Genomic DNA, 5,364 nt, shown 5'->3' with positions numbered 1-5,364 from the left:
CATGTTTTTGAGAAATCTATACCCAGAGGAATTGATCAATTGGACCAATGAGCTAGAGGAATATTTTGAGTATGAGGATATTGAGGACCCTAATAGGGTTAAGTTTGTGAAGGCCAAAATGAAAGGCCATGCCAAAATCTAGTGGCAAGAGATTTAGTTGGAAAGAAATGGAAGAGGAAAGGAGAAAATCACAAGATGAGATTGCATGGTGGACAAACTAAAGAAGTAGTTCATTCTTATTGATTACGAGCTTGATTTGTTCAAAAAGATGGAAGGGGTAAACCAAGAATGAAAATCTATCTAGGAATACATAGAGGAATTTTACTGAGTCCTTATTAGGGTAGGGAATGTAGAAGCAAACAAGAAGGTTACCCATTACCTTAGTGGGTTAAGACTTAGCATTTAGGAGGAGTTAAGTCTAGTTAGAATGACTAGCATTGAAGAGGCATACCAATTTGCCTTGTGAGTTGAGGAGAAGCTAAACAAAAAGTTTGATGGAAGGCAAAGAGGGCATAGTCAAGGAGGAAAGGGTGGTGGCAAGTCATTTGGAGGTCAAAATGAGAACTAGAAGAAAAATGAAGAGGTGGTACTAGCCAAAATTAGAGGAATGAGGGTTTCAACAACTCCTGTGATCAAAACTTTCAAGATCAGAGAGGAAGAGGTAGAGGATGTGGACAAGGTTTAGGAAGAGGAGGCTTCTATGGTACATATTTTCATTGCAATGAAGAAGGTCATCATGCCTTTGAATGACCTCAATGCGAAGGAAGGATAGATAGGAGAGCTGATGGTCAAGCAAGGGTTTTTCATGTGGATGATGATGCACAGTCATCACATTCAGAGGATGCAGAAAGAGGAGAGGTTCTAGTTAATGAAAGGGTCTTACTAAGTAGTGAGACTAAACCTGGACAAAGGAGGAGTTTTTTTCATACCAGGTGCAAGTGTGAGGGTAATTATTGTGATGTGATTATTGATTGTGGAAGCACTGACAACTTGGTGTCAAAGGAGATGGTCTCAAAGCTAAAGCTCAAGACAGAGAAACACCCCCAACCCTATTGCATTGCTTGGGTGTAGGATGATCATAAGGTCCTGGTTAGCAAGAAATGTTTGGTAAAGTTCAAGATTAGGAGCTACCATGATGAGACTCTCTGTGACATCATTCCTATGGATGTCTGCCATTTATTGTTGGGAAGGTCATGGCAATTTGATAGGCATGCTATACATGATGGTCATGCAAATACATACTCTCTAACAAAGGATGGAGTTTGCCATAAATTGAAGCCCTTGATAAAGGAGGGTGAAAAGGTATGTAATTATGCTAGGGTATGTCTTGTTGATGGAAGAAAATTTTTGGATAGCATGAAACATTAGCATATGTGTTATGCTTTAATTCCTAGAAAAGATAAGGAAGGTAGTAGTGAAATTCCACTTGAAGTTTCAGGTCTATTAAGTGAATATGGAGATGTCATCTCTAATAATGTTCCAAAAGGATTGCCTCCAATAAGGAAAATCAATCATCAAATAAATTTAGTCCCTAGAGGTAGTTTTCCTAATAAGGCTGCTCATAGGATGACTCCTAAGACTGAGTAGCTAAAAAAACAAGTTTAGGAGTTGTTGAGGAAAGGTTTAATTCGAGAGAGCCTGAGTCCACATGTAGTACCTATAGTATTAGCACCAAAGAAGGATAGAGAGTGGAGAATTTGTACAAACTCTTAGCCTTTAAATAGAATAACCATCAAGTAGCCAAGAATGGATGATCTTATGGACAGTTTGAGCAGAGTTCAGTACTTCACAAAGATAGATCTCAAGAGTGGTTATCACTAGATACAGATACAAGAGGGAGATGATTGGAAGACTGCATTCAAGACCAAGGAGGGTTTATATGAGTGGTTAGTCATGCCCTTTGAACTGACCAATGCGCCAAGCACCTTCATGCGACTTATGAATGAGGTACTAAAGAAATTTTTGGGAAAATTTGTTATTGTCTATCTGGATGATATTTTGATTTTTAGTAAGTCTTTGGATGAACATTTATTGCACATTTGTAGTGTCCTTGAAAGGTTGCGGGAAGAGAAATTGTTGATTAATTTGAAGAAGTGTAGCTTTGTCAAAAGGGAGTTACTCTATTTAGGGTTTGTTGTATCAGTTGAGGGTCTCAAATGGACCCAGAGAAGGTGAAGGTCATCTTGGAATGGCCTACTCCAAGGTCTGCCACTAAGGTAAGATCATTCCATGGTCTGGCTAGTTTTTACAGGAAGTTCATTAGGAATTTCAATAGTATATGTGCACCCCTAAATAAAACAATGAGCGGGGATAGAAAAGAGTTCAAGTGGACTACATGAGCTACCAAGAGTTTTGAATTGCTGAAGAAGAAGGTGACAAAGCAACCTATGTTGGCACTTCCTGATTTCAATAAACTATTTCAGGTGGATTGCAATGCTAGTGGTAGTGCTATTGGGGCTATGTTGAGCCAAGAAGGTAAGCCTATTACCTATTTTGGTGAAAAATTGAATGATGCAAAGAGGAAGTATTCAGTTTATGATCAAGAGTTATATGCAATGGTTCAAGCCTTAAAGAAATAGAGGCATTATTTGTTGCCAAAAGAATTTTTTTTGTATACTGATCACCAAGCATTGTAGTACCTAAATAGCTAAGGTAAATTGAATTAGAGACATTTAAAATTGGTGGAGTTCATGCAAAGCTATACATTTGTATTAAAACATAGAAGTGGAAGGTCTAATAGGGTTGTAGATGCATTAAGTAGGAGACAATTGTTGCTGGCAGTAATGCAGGTTGAAGTGGCTAGGTTTGATGAAATCAAGAATCTGTACCTTGAGGATCTTGACTTTGTAGAGGCTTGGAAGGCTTGTACAAAACTTGTTACTCTAGATAGAACTAGGTGGCTAGATTACATAATTTAGGATGGTATGTTGTTCAAGGGAAGTCAATTGTGTATCCCAAGAAGTTCCATGAGGGAAAACTTGATCAAGGAGAAGCACAATAGAGGGATGGCAGGACACTTTGGTCAAGATAAGACCACTTCCGTTATTAGAGAACATTATTTTTGGCCTCAATTGTCATAATATGTGAATAAGTTTGTGTGGAGCTATTAAATATGTCAAACAACCAAAGGATTTAGTCAAAATACTAGACTCTATAAGCCATTGCCTGTTTCATTGAAGCCTTGGGATCAAGGACATAAGTATGGATTTTGTTCTTGGATTGCCAAGGACACAAAGGGGTAATGACTCAATATTTGTGGTGGTTGATAGGTTCTCAAAGATGGCACATTTCATTCCATGCACAAGACTCATGATGTAGTGCATATTGCGGATTTTTTTTTTAGAGAGGTGATGAGGGTGCATGATCTCCCAAAAAGTATTGTTTCTAATAGAAATACTAAATTTTTTGGGTATTTTTGGAGGATTTTGTGGAAGAAGTTGAAGACAGAATCAAACTTTAGTTCTACACATCATGCATAGACTGATGGACGAACAGAAGTAGTAAATAGAAGTTTGGGAAATATGTTGAGGTGTTTACTAGGAGATAAACCAAAGGGATGGGATTTGATTCTACCACAAGAATAATTTTCTTACAATAATTATGTAAACAGGAGTACTAGTAGATCGTCATTCCAAATTGTGTATGGGAGTGGTCCAAAGATTGTACTAGAGTTGAGGAAGATGGAGCAAGGGGAGAGGACAAGTGTTGAGGCAAAATACTTTGTTGAACATGTCAAGAACCTACATAAGGAGGTGAGAGCACATATTACCAAGATGAACCTACAGTATAAGGCTAGGGTAGATCAAAAGAGGAGACATAAGGAGTTCCAAGTTGGAGATCAGGTTATGGTATATTTGAGGAAGGAACAATTTCTAGTGGGTACCTACAAAATATTGAAGATGAAGAAATTAGAGCCCTACAAAATTTTGAAGAAATATGAATCAGGGAATGCATATGAGGTGGAGTTTTCAGATGGGATTCACATTTCTCCTATTTTCAATATTTCCAACTTAACATAATATCATGATGATGGTGTAGAAGAGGAGTTGATGCTGGAGCCATGTCCAATTCCTACTTCTGTGAAGGAAGAGATTAAAGGAATTCTAGATAATCATGTGGGCCAGAGTACTAGAAATAGGCAGTATGAAGAAATTACATGGTGAAGTGGAAAGGATGACCAATAGAAGACTCAACTTGGATATCCCTAATGGAGGTTTCCCATTTGGGTTTTCCTCTACTAGCTATAAAGTGGCAGGGTCACTTTTCAATCTACTCTAGGTGCCTGATGCAATAGCATCTAGTGGTGTAAGGGCAATCTTGTATCACCCAAAAATATGTTGGGTGTTAGTTTCTATTTAAAATGTTTTCATTTTTGGATATCCATTTGGGTCAAATAAAGATTTCAACTCTCATAGATCCACTATTGGTTTCTAGGTTAGATTTTTTTAGCACCTTGAGATACGTGCCAATGTAGAAAATAGGTTATTTTGTAATTGAGTCATAATTATAATGAGTTATAGGGTGTAAGTTGTAGGGATGATTATACTTTTAATTTAAAGCATTTCAGATTAAGAATCAAGTCAAAAGGCTTTACAATTTGAAAGTTATTGTAGTTTTAAGTTTCTTGGAGACCTCCTAAGAGCACTTCAAAGTTAAATTTGAGACACTAAATGACCTTGTACATGCCCAAAAAATGGGGGACGATTGAAGCTGGTCCACAAGGTTATAGATCACTTGGAGAGCTTTCTAGAAATGTAAGCAGTTCATCAATCAAAGTCCCAAATCAAAAGTTATGCCTCCTAGAAGTTGGACTACCATTTCTGGATTCTTCTAATTTTACATCTACTTCTGACATGTTTTCTAAAACCTTTTGTTTTGGTGGTGGATTCCAAATTTCATATTCTAAAATATATTCCTAACCCTAAACCTAATTTGGTTTACTTAAGGTCATTTCTGGCATTGTAAAGTAGTTTTTGGTGGAGTTTGGGAGAAGGTACTATGAGAAGGGGTTTTTCCAGAATCTGATAACATTATAACCCCATAGGGCATGTTGTGGAGTCTATTTTTGTTGTACTAAATTTAATAGCATATCATTTCTAATAATAATATTCCCCATTTCCTATTGTGTTCATTTTTGTCGTGGATTGTGTTGTCATCAAAAAGTCTCATCAATGTCATCTCCTTTTGCAACTCCAAAAACCTAATTTCATCATTAATTTTGTTGACTCTCATTTCTAGATCAACAATTTGAACCGAGGGATTTTGCACTTCATTCATAAGTGCCTCTAACTCTTTGAGTTTGGTTCTCATCTTTTTTGAAATATCTATGAATAATGTGTGTGCTCCAACAGACTTCCCATACAC

This window comes from Cupressus sempervirens, chromosome 4, assembly GCF_028749045.1.
Source record: "Cupressus sempervirens isolate cs-2001-9-10 chromosome 4, ASM2874904v1, whole genome shotgun sequence".
In the NCBI taxonomy this organism is placed as follows: Eukaryota; Viridiplantae; Streptophyta; class Pinopsida; order Cupressales; family Cupressaceae; genus Cupressus; species Cupressus sempervirens.
Note: the sequence above shows the minus strand (reverse complement) of the source record.